The sequence below is a fragment of the Rhinolophus hipposideros genome, assembly GCF_964194185.1.
Source record: "Rhinolophus hipposideros genome assembly, chromosome: 7".
NCBI lineage: Eukaryota > Metazoa > Chordata > Mammalia > Chiroptera > Rhinolophidae > Rhinolophus > Rhinolophus hipposideros.
Genome location: NC_138053.1, coordinates 44603587 through 44630614, shown reverse-complemented (window position 1 = coordinate 44630614; position 27028 = coordinate 44603587).

Here is a 27028-nt window from a genome sequence, read left to right as displayed (position 1 = left end):
TTGATGTCAGAAGTAAGAGCGGTTGGTCTTGGGGACCTCTATATTCTGCTTTTGGTATCAGAAGTGAAAAACTGATCCTGTGAACTCACTAGCTTTACAGTCTGATGAGATTAAGGGTGTGTACCTATTTCCCAATGAAGTAACTATATATTTTTTAACCCACAAAAAATATAGTTTATCAATTTTTAATTCTTTGCACCTGCAGTGTCCCCCCCCAAAAAAATCGATACAGTTGGAATTATATGGTATGGTAAATTATTCCAAATATGTATATTACTTACTACTGAGGAATGAATGTTAGCTGATTTTCTAGTAATAATGTTTCAGATTACTTACATAAAGAAATGGATATGTGGATAACTAATACCCATTCTTATCAAGGGCACAGGGAACGTTCTTTATGATAGATCATATGTTAGGCCACAAAATAAATCTTAAGGACATTAAGAAGATAGAATTACCAAGTATTTTTTTCTGAACACAATGGTACAAAACTAGAAATCAGTAACAAGAAGAAAACTTGAAAACTCACAGATACACACTTCTGAACAACCAATGTGTCAAAGAAGAAATCAAAAAGGGAAATTATATATATAATATATATATGTATTATATATAATATTATATATATATATATATAATTTCCCTTTTTGATATATATATATGCACAAAAATGGATACACAACATACTACAACTTATGGGTTGCAACAAAAGCATTTCTAATGGAGAATTTTATAGCAATAAATGCCTACATTAAGAAACAAAGAAAGATCTCAAATAAACAACCTAACATAACATCTAAAGGAACTTGAAAAAGAAGAACAAACCTAGTCCAAATTTAGCAAAGGAAGGAAAAAGCAAAGATCAGAGCAGAAATAATAGAAATAGAGTCTAGAAAATCATTAGAAAAGGTAAACAAAACGAAGAGCTGATTTCTTTTGAAAAGATAAACAAAATTGACAAATTAACTAGATTGAGGAATAAAGAAGACTCAAAAAAATCAGAAATGGAAGAAGACATCACAGTTGATACCACACAAACATAAAGATATAAAGGATCAGAAGAGACTGCTATGAACAATCATATGCCAACAAATTGGCTAACCGAGAAGAAATGGATAAATTCTTACAAGCATACAAACTACCATGATTGAATCAGGAAGAAGTAGAAAATCTGAACAGATTGATTACTAGTAAGGAGTTTGAATCAGTAATCAAAACTTCTAATGAACAAAAGTCTAGGACCAGATGACATTACTGGTGAGTTCAACCAAACATTCAAAGAAGAATTAATACCAATCTTCCTAAAACTCTTTCAAAGAATAGAAGAGGAGGAAAACTTCCCAACTCATTTTATGAGGCCAAAGTTACCCTGATATCAAGACCAGACAAGGACACCACCAGAAAAGAAAATTACAGGCCAGTATACCTGATGAACATGCATGTAAAAATCCTCAACATAAATACTAGAAAATTGAATTCAGTAGCACATCAAAAGTATCATACACCATGATGAAGTGGAATTTATCCCTAAGATGCAATCCTGGTTCAGCATATGCAAATCAATAAATGTGAATCATCACATTAACAAAATGAAGGATAAATATCACATGATCATCTCAATAGTTACAGAAAGAGTATTTGACAAAAATCCAATATCCTTTCCTGGCAGAAACTCTAAACAAATTAAGTATGGAAGGAATGTACCTCAACATAATAAAGGTCATATGTTGCAAGTCCATCGTTACCATCATATTCAATGTTGAAAAGCTGAAAGCTTTTTTGGTGAGAGCAGGAACAAAACATGGGTGCCCAGTCTCACCACTTATATCAACATACTACTGAAAGTCCTACTTAGAGAAATCAGGCAAGAAAAAGAAATAAAAGGCATCTAAATCATAAAGGAAGAAGTTAAATTTTCTGTTTGTGGGATGACAAGATCTTATACAGAAAGAACCCTAAAGGCTCCATCAAAAAAACTGTTAAAACTAAAAAATTCAATGAAGTTGCAGGATACAAAATCAACATACAAAAATCAGTTGTGTTTCTATACACTACCAATGAACTATCCAGAAAAAAACACACAATTTGATTTAAAGTAGCATCAAAAAGAATAACATACTTAGAAATAAATTTAGCTAAGGAGGTTTAAGATCTCTGTACTGAAAACCGGAAGACATTGATGAAAGCAATTGTAGAAAACAAACAAATTGAAACCTATCCCATGTGCATGTATTGATAGAATTAATATTGTTAAAACTCTACACTACCCACATTTACCTACAGAGTCATTGCAATCCCTATCAAAATTCCAATGGTATTTTTTGCAAAAATAGAAAAAAAATTCAAATTGGTATGGAAACCAAAAGATCCATAATAGCTAATGCAATCTTGAGTCAAAAGAACAAAGCTAAAGTCATCTCACTTTCTGATTTCAAACTATATTATACAGCTACAGTAATCAAAACAGTATGATATTGGTATGAAACAGACACACAGACCAATGGAACAGAGCAGAGAGCAAAGAAATAAACCCATTCATATACAGGGAAATAATCTTCAAAAATGCACCAATATATCGGTACAATAGGGAAAGGATTGTTTCTTTAATAAATGGTGTTGAGAAAACTGATATACACATAAAAATAATGAAATTGGACACATATTACATACAAAAATCAACTCAAATGGCCTAATGAACTGAAGTGTTTGTTTTTAATTTCAAATATCTTTATGTTTTATTTTAAATGAAATCATATAGTTAAAAAGATAAAGAACTTGGAGTGAGAATAATTATATAATATTGAGCCAGTTGGTTGAACTTTTTTTGTCTCTATCTTCTCATTAAGAAAGAAGTGTGGGGGAGAAGGAGGAAAGGAGTAAGAGACAATTATATTATAAATTACAATACTATAACAAATACTGCTGTTTTCCTATCCATATTTAAAACTTCCTTTCTTTCTTCATAACACTATCATAGACAAGGTGCCCATTTGGCAAAAAAACAAAACAAAACAAAACAAAACAAAAACCTATATTTTATTTCCCAGCATACCTTGCATCTATTTATGGCTATGGGACCAGTTTCTGCTTATATTTCTGCTCAAAAAGTTATAAGAGAAATGATTGTGTGAAACTCCTGGGAAGTATCCTACAGAGATAAGACTCATCTTAGAAGCTGGGATTCTGCCCCTCCTTTTTTCTCCCTTTGCTGCCATGAGTATGTATCAACATGGAGCTCAACAGTCATGTGAACAATGAGGTAGCACACACTTAAATCAGAGCACAAAGATAAAAGGAGATTTGGTATTGATAATTTTGTGGAGCTCCAAAGCCAGACCTATTTATGGATTTTTTTATGTGAAGAAATAATTATTTCTCTTTTAATTCCTATTTTATTATTTATTACTTCATCTATTTATTTGCTTTTATTTACAACCAACTAGCATATATAAAAATATCCATGTCACTATTCAATATATTATTAAAGTATATGAATAGTAAGCACAGTTATAACATATAATTAGTATTGTTATTATTAAATTAATAAAGTTGGTCCCTCAGAATTCAAAAAATGCCAGCATAGTAATGGAATTTACATACATATATATATATATATATATATATATATATATATATATATATTACATTACATGCATATGTAATATATATATATATATATTACATTACATGCATATGTTAGTGCATACATTAGCACATACATTAGTAATGGAAATTTTGGCACTATATTATTTAGAATCATACATTGATCAAAATAAGTCATTTATTAAAACACAAGTTTAATGAATGCATGTACATCCTGTGGCTCATTTACCGTTTTTTGTTTTTCTTAACATATAAGAGCTTATTTTCTAGGAATCCTTTGAATGATTTAATGATGCCTCCATGTATTCCTTAGGCATTCAAATCTCAGAAGTCATAGGAAGTTGCAGTACTCTTGGCCTGCCTTATTTATATTTCCACTTAAGTGTAGTTCTGCTTAAGAGCAATGTAAATATTTTCTCTTACCAACATCTTGATATTTCCAAACTCATTATTCTGGTAATTTTGAACCTTGACTATTTAGTGGACTTGGGAATCAAATTAATTTCCTTCTGACTGAGCAGGTCAGGTTTTGTACCAGTCTTCAGTACATTAAAGTATAGAAGATCAGATTGTTCTTAATGGAAATTGAAGTTTGAATCAAAAACAAACTGCAAAGTTCATTTTGAAAATTCCATCCTAAATCAATTTACTATCCAGAGAAACAAGAGTTTTCTTTGGTTGCACACATCAAAAATTAGTTTGTCTAAAGTGATTCAGTGATTATTATACATCCAGAATCCAATAGCCCTGATCACATGATGAATGTGAAAAAGTCAAAATTTGATCTAAACAAATGTCCAAGTTTTACAGTTAAAATAAAGTGTGGAACCAGACTCTATTTTTTTCAATACTTATCAAGAGTTTCATCTGTTCTTTTGAAAGACATTATCTAAAGATCCCTATCCTGTATTTCTTAAACAATTTATTTCCATGCAAAGTATAAATATAGAATGCACATCTACAGTCATCTTTAAACTTAAGATATGCCCAATGTAATTTCTTTAAAAATACTGTTTAAAAGCACTGTTTACATTGCTGTTGCATTAATTTTTATTATATATTAACTATGCATCTCTTTAGAAAACTATTAAAAATGAAAAGCATAAAAGCATAAAAATCTAGATCCCATTTCTGAAATTACTTGCTAGAGACAGAGCTTTTTAATGATTTAAAAAATATTTGTCCATGCAATTTTTATTTATTTTATTTTTTAGTTCATTTTAATAATTAGTTTCAGGTGTACAAAAAAACATAATGATTAGATATTTACATCCTTTACAAAGTAATAACCCCTGCCAAGTCCACTACCATCTGACACTACATACTATTACAATACCATTGACTGCATTCCCTATGCTGTACTTTACATCCCGTGATTATATACATATATAAAGTAAATAAATAAAATGAAACTAATATAAAATAATATTGAATATCAACTATAATATATATGTAGTTGGTATTCAATATTATTTTATATTAGTTTTGGGTATACAGTGCAGTTGTTAGGCACTTATATAATCTATGAGGTGATCCCCCTGATAAGTCCAGTACCCAACTGACACCCTATGTAGTTTTTACAACTTTATTGATTATATTTCCCCATACTGTATTTCATATGCCCGTGAACTGCTAAATTGTGCTTCCTAACCCCTTCACCTTCTCACCCATACCCCAACCCCCGTCCCATCTAGCAACCATCAATTTTTTTCTCTATATCTCTGAGTCTATTTGTGTTCCGTTGCTCATTTATTCTTTAGATTCCACATATAAGTGAGATCAAATGGTATTTTTTTTAGTGGAATCTTTGGGGTTCTCTCTACATATAGTATCACGTCATCTGAAAATAATGACAATTTTACTTCTTTCCTTCCCATTTGGATGCCTTTTATTTCTTTTTCTTGTCTGATTGCTGTGGTTAGGACTTCCTATACTATGTGAATAAAAGTGGTGAAAGTGGGCATTCTCATCTTCTCCTGATCTTAAGGGGAATGCTTTCAGCTTTTCCCCATTAAGTATATTAGCTGTGGATTTGTTATATATGGCCTTTATTCTGTTGAGATATGTTCCTTCTATTCCCACTTTGATAAGAGTTTTTGTGATAAATGGATATAGGATTTGTCAAATGCTTTTCCTGCATCTATTGATATGACCATATAATTTTTGTTTTTCATTTTGTTTATGTGGTGTATTGTGTTAATTGGTTTGTGTATATTGAACCAACCTTGCAACCCAGGAATAAATTCCACTTGAACATGCTGTATGGTCTTTTAATGTACTGCTGTATTCTATTTGCTAATATTTTATTGAGGATTTTTGCATCTATGTTCATTAGGTGTGTCAGCCCCAAGTTTTCTTTTTCTTGTAATGTCTGTGTCTGGTTTTGGAATCAGGGTAATGGTGGCCTCACAAAATGATCTTGGGAGCCTTCCCAAGATTTTTGGATTTTTGGAATCCAAAAATTGGATTTTTGGAATAGCTTGAGGTTGATTGTTCTATAATTTATTTGTAATTTTGGTGTAATTCTGGGATGCCATAGGCATAGCATTTACCTAATTCTTCACTTGAACCCCTCCTTGTCCATTCATTTTTTATGTCCTTAGCTTATTATCCCACTACATCATAGTATCTGTCCCTATTGTTGCATAACTAATTCATCATTTATGTAGTTACTAAAAGTGAAACTTGTTCTTTTCTCCAAAGACTAACATAATGAAATCATTGTTTAGGTAACTGTTTTATATCTGAATTTTTTGTGAAAATATAAGCTTAATAGCCTCAAAGTTAGTATCGATGTTCTTATTTGCACTTCATCTCCATAAGCTCAGTATCTAGCATAGAACCTGTTGAATAGAAAAATAAATAAATGAAACTTTACATCAAACTATGGAATTAGTTATAAAAAAATTCTGTATGTGTGTGTTCATGCACGCGCATGAATTACAGATTATACATCCAAAAGACTTCTTTTGCTCAACTAAGTAGAAAATCGCCAAGAGTTCATTTAAAGATTGTGATGTTGGTCATGGATGATGGATAAGACTGACGTCTAGAGATAGTATTTTCACATAGACACTTACTGTTTGACCCACTTTTTATTATCTCTTATTTATTTTACAATACAATCTGATGGTTCTGTGAACAGTAACCACTGTTAACTTTCTCCTCCTGGGTGGAACATATGTTTTCAAAACTGAGCAACTTGGTGTAAACACCTAGTTCCAAATGAACAGTAGATATTTCTTGTTTTCTGACCCACAGCTCCATCTTACCCTACTTTTATTTTTCATTGATAAGGTTAATATATACTGAGCATTGCTTAAGATAGTGATGTGACACCATTATGTTACTGATATGAAATTATATGCAAAATTTGGAGTAATTTAACTTATGCAGGAATAATATTAAATAATTTATAATTATAAAGTTACATTCAATATTTTCTAGGTGTTAATACTAAAGTTATTATTTTGAACTCTAACATCCATAAGAAAAATAGAATATGGAAGCTCTGCACAAAAGTGTAGGAGCAGTAATTTTCTTGTAAAATTCTATTAATCCTGTCACAAAGAATATACACCCTTATTAGTTGCTGTCATAGTGGAATATACACAAGAAACCTACACTTAGAGGCTACTACTAAATTTCTTCTTAATGCAATGAGAAATATTTCAAGAGTAGATCAGCAAGTGTTTTCTTTGTATTTACTTCTTCTCGTACACACCATCCCCAAAGTAGAAGTAAACACTGACTTATTGTTTTATATATTCATTAGAACATATTTACTTCATGAAAAACACATAACTTACTTTATATATCAATCATTCTAAGAGTTATTTCAACATTTATATGTTTTAGATGTGAAAATTATCATTTATTCAAGGTAAATGTGGTAAAGCAACTCTGAACTGCTTTAGTGTTTCTCGTAACAACTTTCGGAGAAACGATTTTGTTCTGTTTTACAATACTGTAAATTTTAAAATCATGGAACCTTGAATTTTTTTTTTTTAAATTTTGGTAGTGATATACCATTAATCAAACTCACAATATTAGTTGTTTCTAGTCTATATGACTAGGAAACATTTTAAAATAAAAATAGCCGAATTGAAAAATAGCTTGTTTATTTGATATTTTCAAAGCAGTCCCATCATTTAAAACAACTTAATATCAAATTCATTGAAAGCTAAATAAAATTTAAACTTTTAGCCTTACTAGTTAATACATTAACAATATAATGATTTGAATCACTATTCCAGGAATATAGTTTTAAATTATTCATGAAGGATAATTTGATTCAAAAAACAAATCAAGAGCTGCACCTTATATAAGCGATATATCTCATTATCTTGATATGGTTTCTTATTGGAAATGCTTATGTTTAACAGTAAAAATATCTTTTTCCTATCCTTTGACAGATTATCTTTTTAAAAAGAAAAACAAAATTGCATTTTTTATAGAGACAAAAAGACATTTTGTATTATTTAAGTATAAAATATTGATATTTCATTGCATTTTAGTATTTTAACCCAGAAAAAAAAAGTTACGTAAGCCACAATAGTAATGAATTCCCCTAATAGATACAGAAGTAGTCTTATGTTAAATTAACAAAAATATTTTAAACTTTTAATATATATAGACTCAGACATCACTCAAAACATGTATGAAATTTTCCTTTTGGTATAAATAATTATCTCTTCAGGTTAGTCATTGCTGATATATAAAATGCTATTATGCATATATATTTATTGTTTTTAGCTGTTTGCTAAACTCTTAATGTCAATAAGATTGTATTGGCTATTTGGAACAAAACAAATCATTATAATTTTCTTTTCTTTTGATATTGGCACTTTTTTTTCTTCGTCATGGCTCACTTTTTTATTCATCAATTCATTCATTCAAGAAATAGAGAGAGAGCATAAATAATGTGCGAAACATTATCCTAGTTTCTGGGACTGAAGGGGTGAAAACAAAACCACAGCCCTTTGTTCCTCTGAAAATTAAAATCTAACAGGAAATTTGGACACTTTACAAATTTAACTAATTGCAATTGCCAGAGTATTATAAGTATAAGTTGCAATAGAGGCATTTGCTGGAAGACTAAGAATTGTGAAATTCTTATTTCACAATTCACATTTAAGGGAAATAATATAAGTAATAAGAAAAGCACAATAACACAGAAAGATACAGTTTTTTAAAACCACAGCTGCTCCTTCTGAAGAAATTTTGATAACATGAGAAATGAATGATTTCAAAATAATAAAAGGAGACTTAGATAACTCTCAATAGGAAATTACTTTCTCTCTGCCAAATGCCAAAGAGATATTTTATGGTCCCTGCATTGTAGCAGCAGAGAGAACATATATGCCCTTGTGGTAGTAGCAAAATTTAACATAACTTGTTATAAGCCATATATCTAGCATTTTCATCAATTTTCATAAATTTATGCAATGGCAATTGCTGCTGAAATACAATTCTTTAAGATTCCATACCGCTAAGTTTCAATTTAACAGAGACTGAGAAATTTTTTGCAATGCCCATATCAGATGTGTCATTAAAATCAAGGAATCCAGTATGAATCAGCATTCATTTCCATGGGATGAGATGAAGGCAAAACAGAAGTGAATATGAGGATGTGGCAAAAGTAAACAACTTAAAAAAAAAGTAATCACAATAATGTAAATATGCCCTTCTGTTAAGAGATACATATTTTAAGACTGAATATTTTTATCTCTTCATCCCCCAAAACTAGGATATTGACTCATGTACAAATAGGACAGTAATGGTGATGCAGTGAGAAAGGGATGGGAGGGTGAGGAAGGTGAAGGGTTAAAAAACAAGGAGAAACTAAAATATTAAAGACAACATGGCGTATACAAAAACAAAATTGTGGGGCAGCCGGTTAGCTCAGTTGGTTAGAGCCCATGCTCTAACAACAAGGTTGCAGGTTCAGTTCCTGCATGGGATGGTAGGCTGTGCCCTTTGCAACTAGATTGAAAATGGCGACTGGACTGAGCTGAGATGCACCCTCCGTAACTAGATTGAAGGACAATGACTTGACTTGGAGCTGATGGGTTTTGAAAAAAAGAATATGGGATGGGATGGGATGGGATGGGATGGGATGGGATGGGATGGGATGGGATGGGATGGGATGGGATGGGATGGGATGGGATGGGATGGGATGGGATGGGATGGGATGGGATGGGATGGGATGGGATGGGATGGGATGGGATGGGATGGGATGGGATGATAAAATTTGCAATAAACTTGCACAGTGGAGGTCATGTGGTGATGGTGATGAGGGAAGATAATTCGAGATGAGATTTGAGAAGTTGGGAGCTAAATCATTAAGGACCATTGATCCAGGCCAGAGTTTAGTTTTGAAAGCCAATACAAGCCTTCTATCTAAGAACAACACAATCAGATTTATGAAGATTTTTGGTTGAGAAATTTAATTCTGGTTGCACTGTGAAGGATGGATTAAAGGCAGGGAAACATGTTAGAGAACTTTTTTTCTAATAAAACAGAGAAGGTATATTGGAAGTCAATGTGTCTACTGATGATTTAATGAAAGGGAGTTCCTGCATGTAAAATCGACAGGAATTGGTAAGTGGTTAGAAATAGAACAGAGAGAATAGATATGATGTAAAGATGGCTCTAGATTTCTGGAACAACTATTTCAGAAAGTATGGCTTCAAAAATAACAGAAATAGAGTGCTAAGAGATGATAAATTACACACAATTAGGGCTGCTGACAAATATTCAGTAGGTGATTCTGTGCCATCCTAGCTTTCTTTTTCTGATAGTAGGGTCCGTTTATAAAACAAGAACATATGATCCAAGATTAGCTGATCAACCTTTGGCTTTAGTAACTACTGTGTGAATGTCCCAGAATCCTTTCATCCCCAGGATGTAGTTCCATCCATGCATCCACTGCTGTTCTTTTAAATTAGCTTTCATAATTCCAAATGTGTTTGCTTAAGTCTGATTTAGGGTTTTATAACTTATAAATAGATGAATGAGTGAGTATAGAATGTAGTTAAGTTAGAAGGTTTGAAATTATCCAGATGTGCCAAAAAAAAAATAAATAAAAATGGTAGGAATATTCAGTACCAAAATGAAATTGTATATCCATGAATTTAATACCTTCTTATACCAATATGTTTAAAATACTTTTTAAAGGGGGAAACAAAAATGAGTAAAAAACAAAGACTGAAAATAGCAAATGTTGTGTGAAAAAGACTCAAACACCACAACTAAAAAAAATAAAAATATAATTAGTTACCTTAGTTTTAAAAAAAATAAATTATAGTGCAGAGTAGACATAGGTAAAGAGAGAATTCATTATTTTGAATGTAGAACTGAACCAATTTTTAAAAATCGTAACATAAAGACAAGGAAAAAGAACATATGAAACAGAGGTTAGGAAAAATAGGGAATAAATTGAGAGGATTAGTCATATGATAAATGAAGTTCCAAAAGAGATCATCAAAAGTGGAGTATGCCATATTAAAAAATATTAATTGACAATGATTCAGAAAGTATGAAAAATCATTAGATCAGGAAGGCTAATGATTCACAATCACAAAAATTAAAAATTGCTTATCTAGATACATTGTAGGCTAACTGCAGGAAATCAAAGATACAGAGAACTTAAATGCAATCATCAAAAAGAAATATTATCAACTTATAAATCTAGACTATGACTTTCCAAAACCAAAAATGCATTGAAATTAAAAGCAGCTGGAATGGATTGGAATATCTTCAATGTGCTGTGACAAAAATAGCTGCCAAGAATATATTGTATATTCAGCAACGTTTATTTCAAGAATGAAGCTGAAATAAAGATCGTTTCATATATAGCGAAATCTAAGAAAAAAAATCAATACACCTCACCAAAGGAATTTCCAAATATCATAGTTCTTAAAATGAAGAAAAGTAATCATAGAAGGAAAGCATGAAATGGAAAAAAAGCAACAGAGTAAAGAAAATAATAATATATACCTAAAGGTAAACAAGCATTGTATGAAATAATAAAAGTAATTTCTATATGGAGAATTTAAAAATAAAACTAGATAGCAAATAAAAAACAACAGCAGGAAAACAGAGGTGGATAAAGATGCATTTATTAGTACTAGACTTTATTAGGTATGAATCTTAAAATTTAAAGGATAACAATTAAAATAATATATATAGTAGAGAAAGCAAAAAGAAGAAAAATGTTAATCACTGCAAACCATTTCAAAATGAGAGAAAAAGAAACAAAAACCTGCATAAGTAAAAAGCACACAAAAAGCAGAAAGAAAAAAACAGTAATCACCAAGATGTAAATGAGCTATATCCTCCATTAGGAAATCTGTATTTTAAGATTGGATAAAAAACAAATATAAAGTTAACTCCCAAAACCAAATAATAACAATTGCTGGTGAAGTTACAAAACCCCATGAACACTCCATTTATTGTGGTGAAAATGCCAAATGTTACAGCCATTTTGGAGGACAGTGGCAGTTTCTTGCAAAGCTAAATACAGTCTTAAGATAAAATCCAGCAATCATGCTCCTAGGTTTTTACCCAAATGATGTTAATATTATGTCCAAACAAAAAACAACAAGCAAATGTTCACAATAGATTTATTCATAATCACTAAAAAAGGAAGCAATCAAGATGGCCTTTAACAGGTAAATGGATAAACAAACAGTGGCACATGCATACAGTAGAATACTATTCAGCAATAAAAAGAAATGAACTATCAAGTCGGGTAAGACATGGATAAATCATAAATGCATATCGATCAGTGAAAAAAGCCAGTCAGAAAATACTACAGACTGTGTGATTCCATTAATATACATGATGACAAAAGCAAATATGGAAATGATAAACAAATCAGTGGTTTCTAGGATTTCAAAGGGAGGGAGGATAGAATGGGTAAAGCACAAAATTTTTTTTAAGGGAAGTGAATCTATTCCGTATGATGCTGAATGTTGAATACATAACAACATGTAATAGTCAAAATACATAGAACTTTATAACACGAAGAGTGAATCTTAATGTATGCAAAATTAAAAAAAAAATCTATGAGCTAAGAGTATCCCAAAATGGAACATAGAGTGTGACAAAACAATCTAACTGTACTACCAGTGTATAAGATAATCTTATTGATGGTGAAAGGGGAAATTTTGGAAGTGAGTGGAACCTGCAAGACAAAAGGCAAAAGAAACCACGTTAAGCACTGCACTCTACTTGATGAAGTTCTTCATGTGGAAGTATATGGGTTAATGATTCTAAACAATTATAAATTATTATACATGTACACTGGTATTGAACAATTAAATGGGTGGATGGTGGGTAACAGGACATGAGTTTCTCACCATTGGACTGGAGGTTACAGATAACCATGGAGAAGTCTGAAACAATCCACGTGGTAATGTACTAGAGTTGGAGACGTCACTATGAACTCATGTTTCACATGTTATAAATACAGATGGTTATCTATAAAATTTACAGGTATGTGTATACATGAGATAGTATGCTCGAATAAATTTGTGTTTCTTTGCTCTTTGAGCTGAACAGGCCCTAGAAGTAGGAGTCTCTATGACAAAGAGTATACCTTGCATCCAGATCTAATACCATTCTTCAATAAAAGGAACCAGAACTTCTTAGAGAAATGGCAGATTCTAGGACTGGGGCAGGAAATGTATAAGATGAGAGCAGAGCTTCTTGTGGTAATAGAAAATATGCAAATGCTTGAATAATAAAAATCTACACTGAAGGGATTAAGTCAAAGGGACTTAGGAACGAAATAGCTCCTGATGGCCAGTACTGCAACACTTGGATCAATAAAACACATAAATTTTACATAAAACCCATAATAATAAATAATAAATTATAACCCAAAGTATAAAATAAATTCCATGAGTTTATACTGATACAAACAATTGCATTAATGAATAAATGGGGAGAAGAGACAAATCTCCCTTGCAGAAGAATTCCAAATAACTTATGTAGATACTCTGTCCTCAAAAAGAGGCAGAGTAATGGATGGTGGCTGTGGGGGCAAGATTATTTTCCAGTCAAGAAACTTGCCAAACACTGTCTCAGCTGGATGATCAAGGTTAATATCAGTGATAAATCATATTGATGTTATGTAACCTTGATATTATGTGATGAAAATGACACTTTGCCTCTGTGGACTTTCTCCCAAAAGCTCGTCTTTCATTTTAATTATGAGAAAAACATCAAATGCATTCTGATAGAAGGGTAATCCTACAAAATACTCATCAAATGATACATCGTACATCAAGTGGTCATCAAAAACCAGGGAGGTCTGCAAAACATTTAGAGTCAAGAGGAACCTAAAAGGAGGCATAATGCGATAACCCCCATATGGATATACATAATTCAATTTGGCTATTTTCTCCTGTTTATCTGTCTCCTCTCAACTTGATTAGATCAGCCAGAACTACATGGGTAAAGAGGGGACATTTTCCCTTCCCTCATAAGGGGACGTTTTCCCTTCCCTCATAAATGTAATGTGGTATTGTAGTCATCCACAATAGAAATACTGAACAGGAAAAAAGAAGGATATTAAGGAAAAACTAAGGAAATTTGAATAAAATATGGATTTTGGTTAATAATAATGTGTCAGTATTGTCTCATTGAGTGTGACAATTATACCAGGCTAATGTAAGATGTTAAGGTAAACTGGGAACAGAGTATGTTGGAACTCTTCATGGTAATTTCCCTTTTTTTTATTGTAAATCTAAAAATGTTTTAAAAACCAAGTCTATCTTAAAAAAATACTCAAGAATGCAATGAATTGTTGTGGTGTAAGCCCTGACAGTGCTTTTTCTTTTTTTATTGTAATACAAGTGCCTGACTTCAGCTTTGATTGGCATCCACTTCAAAAGGCATCTGCTTTAACATTGGCTATCTCAAATAAACATATTGCTAGCCACGGTGACCCCACACACATACTACCTCATGCTCCTTTGTTTTTGGAGATCTTGGCTGATTCAATAACTCACAATTTGGGTGCTTGATTTTTCTGTTCTCCCACTTTAAATTCACACTGTTATGTTTTAAATTACCAACATAGAGTTAACCCTAGGCCCCCAACCTCAACCCTAGTAAAAGCAGAACCCCAGGCCTGGGCATGAACATTCTCTTGCTCTACCCATATCTTCACTGTGTGGCTCCAGGTGTGCCATGTTCCAAATGGTTATTTGTGAGGGCATTTTGCAATTTTAATGTAAAGAAAAAAAAAAGGGTAAGCTAAAAGAAAAACAGAGAGAATGCATTTGAGAGTCAGAAGTTGCAACAGGGAAACAGATTCAGGTACCTGTCTGAAATGTGCTCCAAAGAGAACAAAGCAAGGCAGAGCTCATAAAGGTTTGGGTGACATGTGTCATTCTCAATCTGACCTTCTTCATGTAAATGAAAGATTTTGGTTAGGTTCATTAGGACAGATTGAGTTTAACATGCAAAAAAAGGATGCTGGTTGGCAAACGGGTTGGCTCCTTTCAAAGTAAAGACTGTTAATGATTTGGTTGTCATGGTGAGGAAGAAATGAGGTTCAGCCATGGTTGAGAAGTTCAAAAATTCACCGAGAAACATTCTGGGTGGAACATGTGTAAGACAAACTTCCTCATGGCCTGCTGGCTCCATTTTAGTTACCCTGACATAAACGACTCCACCGTGGCAATTTGTTCACAATAATAACAACAAGAGCTGGTCCAGCCACAACATGGTTATTGATATAGGCTGAGACCGGCACAAAACCATTGCACGGTTGAGATTCAGAGCAAAACCTCTGAATCAGAGGGAATTTACACTTTAGAGTACCTGGGACAATGGATAAAGTGCTTCATCTCCCTAAATTTGGGTTTCCATCACAAAACGGGATAAGCAATATCTATTTCACAAGTTGTACTGGTATTAATTGTGCCCACGGTAAGAGCACAGTAAATGTTTTCTATTATTTTTATCAAAATTTTTATGATAAATTGTTACAGAGAGATACATACTTATACACATAAGCACATAAACACTCAAATAATAAACCTGAATATAAATGAGATAGAGCAAATTAAGGAAGAGATTGAAACTAGAAATGGGTTAGTCACAATTAGATGTAAATTTATATAAGGAAAATAGGAATAGAATCATTCTCTACATTGTAAATTTATTTAAAATAAATTTGATAGTGCATAAATTCAAAATTTTAGACTAGATTAAGATGTTACTGAGGGGGAGCAGAGTTCTGCCACCACAAAATATGCCTCTTGGTGATATTGATTATTATAAGCTAGTTATTTTTTAAGAAGCAAAAGACTTCAAAAAGAGCCTTTTACCTTCCCCTTACCTGCCTAAAGGAATTCTGGTAGAAAAATCTGCTTCAGGAAGAAAGATCATTTTAGCATAAAAACTAATTTGGTAGATGAAAGGAACCTAGCAAAGTCTGCTTGTTAGACTCCCCTCTGTGTCCTGGTGTTTCTGGGTGTCCCAGCAATAATTTGTTTACCAAATGTTTCCTCTTTCTCATCTACCTGTGAAATGTCTATCTTCCCTTTGAAGTACAACCACTACCCCCTTTCTCTTTACCTCAAAATGACATGTAAGCCTCATCTGCCCCATTTGTCCTCAACTCTCATATTATTAAGGAACCCCCATAAGGATATACATAATTAAATTTCGTTATTTTCTCCTGTTTATCTGTCTCCTGTTAACTTGATTAGACCAGCCAGAACTATGCAGGAAAAGAGGGGACATTTTTCCTTCCCTCAGATTACTCAAACTGAACATAGAAATAGTCTATTTACTTTATGAAAAGGTTGGCTGAAATTTATTTTAAGTGAAAGTATTATATACGATGCTAAAATTATTTGCATACAAGTTTTCACAAACTATCATTCAGCATGCTCTTGTTACCAGAAGCCCAATGTTTTGAGTGTGTGTGCCTGTGCTCACTGGCCCAAAGAAATACAAAAGCAGGAATGTGCAATATAGAAACAAAAATTGTTTAATGTTGAATTGGCCAATCTGGAAGGGGGGTGCTAATGCTTAAGACTCAACCTTTCCATAGAGTGTAAGTTAAAGATTATATGGGACAAAATCACAAGAAACCATGGATTAGAGGATTTGGGGTGGTGCTTGGAGCTGATTGGTCAAAGGTGAGGTAAGGGTAATAAACCATTTCAGGTATTGAAGACAGTTCTGAAGTGCGCTCCAGAGCTCATTTCTTGTCCCATTGGAAAGTAGCCAGGGGAATTTTGCACTTCAGAGCTCATGAAACATAATTTAGGTCAAGATGTTACTTTATCCCGCCAGAGGTCCAGACCTCCTGACCATTAGACAGGTCCAGCCTACCGTCTCCTGCTGCCTTGGATATCACTGCACTGATTATCCAGAGGAGAGACTAGGTCTTTGATGGGTATATATAGAGAGAGATGCCTTCTAGAGCTAGGATTTGAAACTAAATTTCGTCAAAGTCATAAGGACTCTCAGTTTCACTATTAATCCAGAGTGTTACTCACTGTAAAAACGATGTCCTTATATTACAGGTCATGTTAAGACTATCTCTATAACTTTTGCATCCTAGCACATCTAGCCCTCATTCCTAAAACCTTTAATACTCCTTTAACTTTATGGCTATGGAGATATTAAATTCAAAAGATAGATTTAGTTAAGTGTTTCTACTTGTGTATTTAAGAAGATAGAACATTGTATGTCTCCTATATGCCTTTGAAGAAAAATAAATATAAAGTTAATAATAAAATATTTATGTAAAATATTTGTATAAAAACAATACTTACCTGAAGCTTACAACTGAAATTTTTGGAGAAATAATTTACAGACTATATTTAAATATCTGCAATATTATATATTGTGTAAAATTATGATTTTGTTTATTAACTAAACTTGAAAGCATCCCTCACTAACAAAAGAAAATTAATTGTGGTAAAAGATTTTCATTTAACGACAACAATGGTGAGTAGTTCCATTTGGTTTTTAATATTTTATGTATGCCTATTTTTTTGGTAAATGTTAAGATTGACATATTCATGTTGATTATGGCTAAATTTCGGACTATATCCCAGGAACACGATTTCCATTGTCTTTATTTATGTAATGGCCCTAATCTGCAGCCTCTGGCCATAAATCAAGCTCAAACCAGATTTTTCACAATTATTATGAAACTTGGGTCCTAAACAGTTTTGTCAATCTGAAGAAACAAAAAAGTAGAATACCTTTTAGAATCTTTTAGAAGAGTGGATAACCACTGTTAAATAAGCATTCTGTAAAGCTTTCAAGTCAAAAATAATTGCTAACAGCCTTAATATGTTAATTGTAAAATATGTACAAATTTGACATCTTGATAGGAAAAAACTAATGAAAACCTGTCATTCCCATGAGCAGTAATCAAGTGCAAAATACCATGCAAACCTAACTGAGGACTATCAAGAGTTCCAAAGGTTCCACAAAGAGTGTTTTTGTAAAACTTCTGAGGGATAAAGCAGTGTTACCTACCCTTGATTCTCCTTGACCATCCACTCCTATTTCTGTCACCAAAATCATGGTGCTGTCCTGTCGGATGACACAAAGCTATCTAAGAGTACAGATAGATATATGAATAGAATCCCTAAAATCAATGATTGATAGTTAAATTTGTAAATTTGGTACAAAACTCCACACGGGACTCTGCTCCTAATTTGCATTGTGATCCCAAACATGTAACCAGATATCCTTGAACTGAATTTCTTCATTTGTTAATTAAAAGTAACAGCGACATTGATTCCCCAAGACTGTAGTTAGAATTAAATAATAAGCTAAAAAATAAAGAGAGGATGGAAATATACATACTTTTAACATGATTAATAGCAAAGCACTCATGAAAAATAAAATGTAAACACAACCAGCCTGAAAGATGCCACTTCTCTGCTTTTATGTTCTGCTTTCATTCAAGACTCCTTGGAGGCTTAGAAAGCACAGTCTGTATTATTCTCAGCATTCTGGGCATTGTGAGGTCCTCATCAGAGAATATTCATTACACAACCTTGGTTTAAATATTTGGCAGAAATTTTCGTATACTTAGACAACCAGGAATAGGGTATATTGTTCATGCATACATTATTGATATCTATATAAGATTATTAACTATGAAATAAAAATCATATTCCATGTGTCACATAAATATGTGTGCAAAGATAGAGATATATGTGTATCTCTATAGCTATCTTTATTTATATTTTCATTTTCATGAATGTTTGGCACTGAGTCAGACATACTCTCTCACCTAAGAAACTTAGCAGGCATTTGCCAGATAATTACTGATTACTAAGTGGTATAATTATAAAACTGAGAACTAGAAAAGACTTATTGATCATTAAGTAAAATTTCGTAATTTTATAAATAAGTTGTACTGTGGGCAAGATAAAAAGACATTTTTATTACATTTATTTATTGGCCAGCTGTGATAATCAGAATTTTATTCAGTGACCCTCTACAGTAATTATTTCCAACTCCAATTACAGGAAAGGAGCATGAGGCTAAGCAAAGTTAATTATATTGTCCGAGTTTACCTGGGTATTATGTGTCAGGGCCATATTTGAATATATATCTGTGTGATCCCAAAATTGGTGTGCTCTGCCATGTAAGAAATTATTAAATGATTCATGCTAGATTGTGATAACGAGATACAGAGCTAAGTCTAACACTTGTTTTTCTTTTCTATGACACTGTGTAATTCGCAGCCCCTAAGTTTCCCAATAATTGTAATTAACTCCTAAAGATTTTCATCTTAATAGCTTAAACCAACTACTAAGGTATTTGGCCAATAACAAATAGTGGTATGTGAGCAACAGAAATCATTTATGGTGTTGTAGTTTCTCCTGATAAGTTGAAAATTTCTGACATAAGGCAAAAATATTACTTTCAGTTGCACTTCATAGATTTTCTATTCACATTGTACATTTATGCATGGGTATATTCAACTTTTTTTCAATAATGTATTTAACTTGAGGCAGTCATGAAAGAAGCTTTTTATTTGATTTTTAAATTAAGAAATAATAAATACATATATCTACATGAACATAGAGTACAATAAATATATTTTGTGTGAGAATTCAGAGTCCTTGAAAAACAGAAAGGCTTTTTGTCATAGTACATATAAATATATATTTATTCGTTTTAAACTTTACCCGCTTCACCATGAAGTTTTTTGTGTTTTTTTTTTTTTTTTTTTTTAAAGGAGCTCTGTTCACTTACACTGTGAACAACTATTTTGGAGGAATAAAAGTGTTGCTTTTTGAAGGGGTTCAGAATAGGCCTCCCCAAGATTTGTCACTTTGGCATGCAAATTATTTTTAGCTGAAGGCAATCGAGATGCTGTGGACTCATGAGAAACTTTTACCTCCCCCTTAAAGAATTTAAATTTGAGGCCCTGCCCATAGTAAGAATTACTACCAAAAAATAAAATTTTATGACCTATCTATATGGCAGGACAAACTTTTAACTACTGAACATCTGCTCTTGTTATAATCCTGCAAATGACCTTCTGCCCCTCTGACGTACCAAAGCAGGCACCTTACCTCGTCCTTTGCTCAGAATGCCATACATTCCTCATTTTAACTTTCTATATCTGTACCTGTCATGTATGTGGGGATCTCTGAGTCTCTTATGTATATAGGGTTCCCATGTATTTGCAACTAAATTTGGTTATTTTCTCTTCTTAATCTCTTATGTCAATTTAATTATTAGGCCATACAAAAGAATGTAGAGGGGTAGAGGAAAGTTTCTTCCTCTCACACATTTCAATCACAAAAAATTTGTCTTATAATTTAATAAAAGAATATGATCGGTATTATTCTAAGCATAACATATCTCTCTTTGTGCTTTCAAGATGTGGTTTCTTTAAGGGAGAAAACTTTTACAAGGAACTCCAGGTTTGTTGATACTTTCTGGCTCCACAAATGACAGATTTAAGTTAATCTCTGTGGTCAGTATCAATATTGATCTAAAATACAGAGGTGCTAAAAAAAATTATCAGTCCAAGTTCTTACTCCATAATCGCAAAGGTCTTCATGTTTGGAAACATTCAAATTATAAAAGTAAAAATCATTAACATGTTGCAAAAAGGGAAGTAGAAGAACCTGTGTAACTGTGAACCTCATTTATGTATTACATTCCTTCAAATGGTAATGTTTCTGATCCTTCTTCAGATGAAAGAGCAAGTCGTAAAAAGAAAACAAAAAAAAAAACCAAACCACACTCAGACTTTTAAACTTCAGAAAAAAAAGTTTTAATGATGATACTGCCTACTGCAGGAAATGGAGAGACATCATAAGGAGGTTGGCCTGCCATCCAAGCAGAAAATGCACTGTCCTTCCTTGAGAATGGGCCCAAACCACACAAGAATCTAACACTTTGTTGATATAGGCCTTCAAGAAGTGAAGACCTCTTCTCTTCTTGACCCTCCCAGAGGATCTTAGCAACTTGATGGAGGCAGCAGAATGTAGATTCTTTCTTAGTCTATGTGCACTAGATTGCAAACTGTGAAAATACATGCCACTGATCTAACAAAGGAAGGGTGTGTGAATCAGCTATGCCTGACAGGTAGTAGAAGGAGATCCCTCCAACAGAACACTTTTCTTACTCTATTTTTATCAGTTTTTTATCTTTTTAAAATAATATTTTCTTATTTTATTTGCATACTCCTTTCATCAATTATTTTTGAGGACAGTTCATTATGAAATGAACTTATTTTTATATTCTAATCCAAAGCAGGACCTAATAATTGTTCCCATGCTGTGACTATAATTATATGAAAACTGTTCTACAGTTCTAAAAGGAAAGTTGCATTTGATAATGCTTTAAATTAATCACATTTATTGGAGAAAATTAAATGAAGAAGTACCAGAACATGCAGCCTTTTGCTTTTTTGTGCTGTGACTTATTTAGAAGTTTTTTATGATGGCTTTTATGACAAATCCAGTATAAAATTGGAAATCTTATTCACATCCCTTAAAGTCAAGAACTCTGAATAATTTTTTTGTGCATAAAGTTGTCTTCCCAACTTTGTCCCCATGTCATTCAATCTGAAGAGATATTGGCTATAATGAGATTATTCTCAGAAGGGCTTTAGGACAATTATTGCATCTCCATTTTTTAAAAAGACAAGGTTCATTTAATTCTCCATTAGAAGGGTATCAGCCCTTCACAAAATGATTCTTTGTATCTTAGATGCCAAGTAAGATGCTGTCCTCTTCTGCACTCTTCATGTTCCTACCCAGTGAAAAATAGAATGCTGTTATGGACACTTTGCAAAGCAGACTGATCATTACACAGATGAAAGCTAGCACATTATCTCAGCATATTATATAACTTCCATCAGGTGATATTGTTTTTCAATTATCTTCCTTTCTGAAAACAAAATAGGAGTGTCTACTTCAGGAGACTCCAGAGCTGACCCAATTAACTTTCCTATTATATGAAAACAAAATGACCTTCAAAATTTTATTTTTGCAAATATTCAGGATTCATGATACAGCATTTTTAGTTTATTTCAATTATATGTCTCTTTTTTCTGCTAGATTTTTTAACTCCTTGATAACAGAGAACCTGATATTATAGATAGGCAGACAGGTAGATAGATAGATAGATAGATAGATAGATAGATAGATAGATAGATAGATAGATAGATAGATAGATAGATAGATAGATAGATAGATGATAGATAGATAATAGACAGATAGATATCCACAGATGGCAGCATAAATCCTGATCCATAATAGGTAATCATTATGTTCAACTGAATTTATTTTATACTTCAGATGTGCAAATGTAGATGTATATCAGCTGGTTAAAACATCTATATGATCATGTTTCATTTTAATTTATAGCTTTTCAATCATGCTAACACTAAGTCTGTCCAAGTTTTTTTCCCCCTCATTTTTATAAGTAAATTGTCATTTGTGATATTTTTCTGTAAACTGAGCATATTTCTTTTGAATGACACAATATTTTGGCTCTACTTTCTCTAATTGGCTTTTGCTGTGAGAGAAACTCTTAGTAATTCTATACCAACTTTGCCTGTATTTTGCTGTGCCTTCCAGAGAATTTTCCTCATTCCTCCTTTTCTTTCTGATAAAATTTCCTCTGCTTAACCTGCCCCTGCTTCTTTGCTCTACTGCATCCCAAATTGGGTAGAGGTAACTAGAGGTAATAAGAGTTCATTTATTCCCAAAATTATATAAAGATATTTTACAATATATGTAGGCTCCTGTGCCACCTCAGGTGAATTCATTTAACAAACATTTAATAAGTATCTATTTTTGACAATATAACGTGATAAGTGCTAAGAGTTAAAGTTTCTGTTCTTTAAATAAAAAGCTCCTAATGTAATGGACTCCATTGCATATGTCCTACTATACTTCATAGGAAACTCCCTATTTTTTTTCCCTTTCTGTAATGCTTTCTGTAGTTAGTCTATGATTATTTGCAAGTTTCATTATTATGTTAAGGTACATTTGTTTTATGCCCAATTGGTTGAGAGTTTTTATCATTAAAAAATGTTGAATTTTGACAAATGCTCTTTCTGCATCTATTGAGATGACCGTATGATTTTTTTATTCTCCATTCTGTTAATGTGGTATAGCAGAGTTACTGATTTGTTAATGTTGAACTATCCTAGCTAGCATCCTAGAGATAAATCCTACTTGATTCTGGTGCTAGATCCTTTTAACTATATGCTATATTTTGTTGAGGATTTTGCATGTGTTCATCAAGGACATCAGTCTGTAATTTCCATATCTTGTAGTATCGTAAAAAATGCCATATATAAGTGTATAGCTAAACTACTCAATGGTGAAAGCTGAGAGCCTTTTCTCTAAGAACAGAAACAAGAGAGGGTGCACTCTCTTACCACATCTATCAACATGGTATTGAAATCCTAGCCAGAGCAATTGGGCAGGAAAATGAAATAAAAGTTATCTAGATCAGAAAGGAAGAAGTAAAGCTATCTCTGTTTGCAGATGACATAATCTTACATAGAGAACACCTGAAAGACTCCACAAAAAACAAACAAACAAAAAAAACCTGTTAAAACTGAAAAGCAAATTCAATAATTCTATAGGATTCAAATCAACATATCAAAATCAATTTTGTTTCCATACACTAACAATGAAATATCCAAAAAAGAAATTAGAAAACAACCCCATTTACAATAGCATCAAAAAGAATAACAAACATAGGAATAAATTTAATAAAGAAGAGAGATATCTACACTGAAAACTATAAGACTCTGATAAAAGAAACTGAATTAGAAACAAATAAATGTAAATATATTTCCTGTTCATGGATTGGAAGAATTAATATTAAAATGTCCTATTTCCCAAAACAGCCTACAGATTCAGTACAGTCCCTATCATAATTCCAGTAGCATTTTCACAGAAACAGAAAAAAACATCCTGAGTTTTGCATGGAAAAACAAAAGACCCATAAAATTTAAAGAAATCTTGATCAAGAAGAGCAAAGTTGGAGGCATTACACTTCTAGATTTCAAACCACATTACAAAGTTATAGTAATCAAAACAGTATGGCACTAGCATAAAAACAGACAAACCAATAGAGAAAATAGAAAACCCAGAAATACACCAAAACCTAAATAGTCAACTAATTATTGGAAAAGTTCCCAAGAATACATTGGGGAAAGGATTAAATGATGCTAGGAAATCTGGATTTCTGCATACAAAAGAGTGAAATTGGACCCTTGTCTTAAACCATATATGAAAATCAACTCAAATTGGATTAAAGACTTGAACAAGAGACCTGAAATTATAAAACTACGAGATGAAAACAAGGGAAACGTTACTTGGTGTGTTGCCAATGATTTTTTTTTTCGATATGACACCAAAAGCAAAAGCAACAAGAATAAAAATAAACAAGTGAGACTACACTAAACTAAAGAAGTTTCTGCACAACAAAGGAAACAATCAACAAAATGAAAAGCAACCTACTAATGGGAGAAAATATTTGTAAATAATATATATGATAAGAGATTAATCCCAAGTACATATAATGAATTCATAGAACTCAAAAAACAAAAAAAGCAAATAAGCTGATTAAGAAAGGTGCAAAGACTTGAACAGATATTTTCCAAAGAAGACATATAAATGGCCAACATCACTAATCATCATGAAAATGCAAATCAAAATCACAGTGAGATGTCTCACAGCTATTAGGATAGATGTTATAAAAAAGAAAAAGTAAGATGTTAACTATTATTGGTGAGGATATTGAAAAGGGAATCCTTATGTTTGTACACTGTTGGTGGGAATATAAATTGGTATAGCCATTGTGGAAGAATGTATAAGAGTTTCTTTAAAAATTAAAACTAGAAGTACCATATGATCCAGCAATCCCACTGCTGGCTATATATCCAAAGGAAATAAAATCACTGTGTTGAAGAGCTGTCCACACCCTCATATTCAATGCAGCATAATTCACAATAGCCAAGATACAGAAAGAACCATCAATCAATGGATGGATGTACAGAGAAAATGTACACAGTGGAATATTATCCCACCTTCAAAAAGAAGTAAACCCAGCTATTTATGAAAATGCAGATGGATCTGGAGGGCATTATGTTGATTGAAATAAGCCAGACACAGGGAGACAAATATTGCATGATATCACTTATATGTGGAATCAAAAAAAAAAAAAAAAAGCCAAACTCATAGTAACAGAGAGTAGAATTGTGGTTACCCAAGGCTGAGGTGTGTGTGGGGGGTGGGGGGGAGGAAGGGAGCAAATTTATTTTTAAAAAGAAAGAAAGATGGCAGAATGATGGTTGCCAGGGTTGGAGAGAAGGAGTTATGGGGCATTATTGTTTAATGTGTACGGAGTTTCAGTTTTGAAGATGAAAAGAACTCTGGAAATAGATAGTGTTGATGATTGCACAACAATATGAATGTACTTAATGCCACTAACCTGTGTTCACTTAAAAATGTAAGGGGGGTCAGGGGTGGGAGATGAGCATAAGGGGGATCAAATATATGGTGATGGAAAGAGAACTGACTCTGGATGGTGAACACACAATGGGTTTTACAGATGATGTAATACAGAATTGTACACCTGGAATCTATGTAATTTTACTAACAATTATCACCCCAATAAATAAACTTTAAAAAATAAAATAAAATAAAATTCATGCAAAATAAAAAAAAATGTTAAAGTAGCAAATTTTATGTTATGTGTCAATAAGATAGTTCCAAATTCCATTTAATTAATTAACAGTTAGGCTTGTTTCCTATCTTCCTAGTGTAGGTGTTAGCACATTATACCATTTGCATAATAATAATAATATTTACTGAGTGCATACAATGCCAAGGTGTTAAACACTTTATAAACAATATCCTGTTTTTAGTTTATACAAATTAATAAAAATTCTAAGTCTTACTCAGGCTAAATGACAGGAAAATTTACACAGTTATTAGGTTGGTGCAAAAGTAATTGTGGTTTTTGCAATTATTCTTAACCTTTTAAATCTCAATTACATTTGCACCAACGTAATAGTAACCAAGCTAAAAGCAAGACTCTAAACCCAGATCTTTCTAACTCTGGACACTATACTGACTCACTAAATATCCAACTTATGACATTAAAGGCCATACTACATTGTAAAATTTCTTACCCAGTAAAAACAGTTTTCTTTTAAACTATTTTTGAAAGTGACTTTTACTTATCTCTTATATTTCCCACTTTCTTACTGGCTAGTACATTTAAAGAAACAGTATATCAACCAATTAAAAAAAAAAAACAGACCAAAAATATGAGAGGAACTTAAAGTGCCAACTACTTATGTTGTTATTGATAAAATTGAGCTGTACCTTATAAGAAAAATTTAGAAATTCATCATGTAGTTGGAGAATTCTGGGTGAAAAGTGATAAGTAAATGAAAACTTTATAATAGAAAATGAGGAAGTGCTGTGTATAATTGGATACCTTACTCATTCAAACACTTTTTGAACTAATGAAATTTCTCATTATCAAGAGTTTGCTTGGATTAATCTGGGTAGTCTTATTCACTGTACAAACCCATATGGAACATATTATACTTTATATGCATTATGTTAATATGTGTTTAAAAATATTGTATCACATTTAAAATATATGTAAACATATGTACATATACATACACATATATACACATATACGTAATGTATGTATATAACATATATATGGTTTTATAATAATATCAAGTTCTACATGTTCCATAAGTTAAAATTCTTTCTAAACTTTCTTGTTGCCTAAATAGTGTTTTCTTCCCAAAATAAAGAAAACAGTGCCAACATTATCTAAAAATATTTAAAATTTTTAACAATAATTATGAATATTTTGACCAAAATAAAAAGCTAACTATGCACTGGAC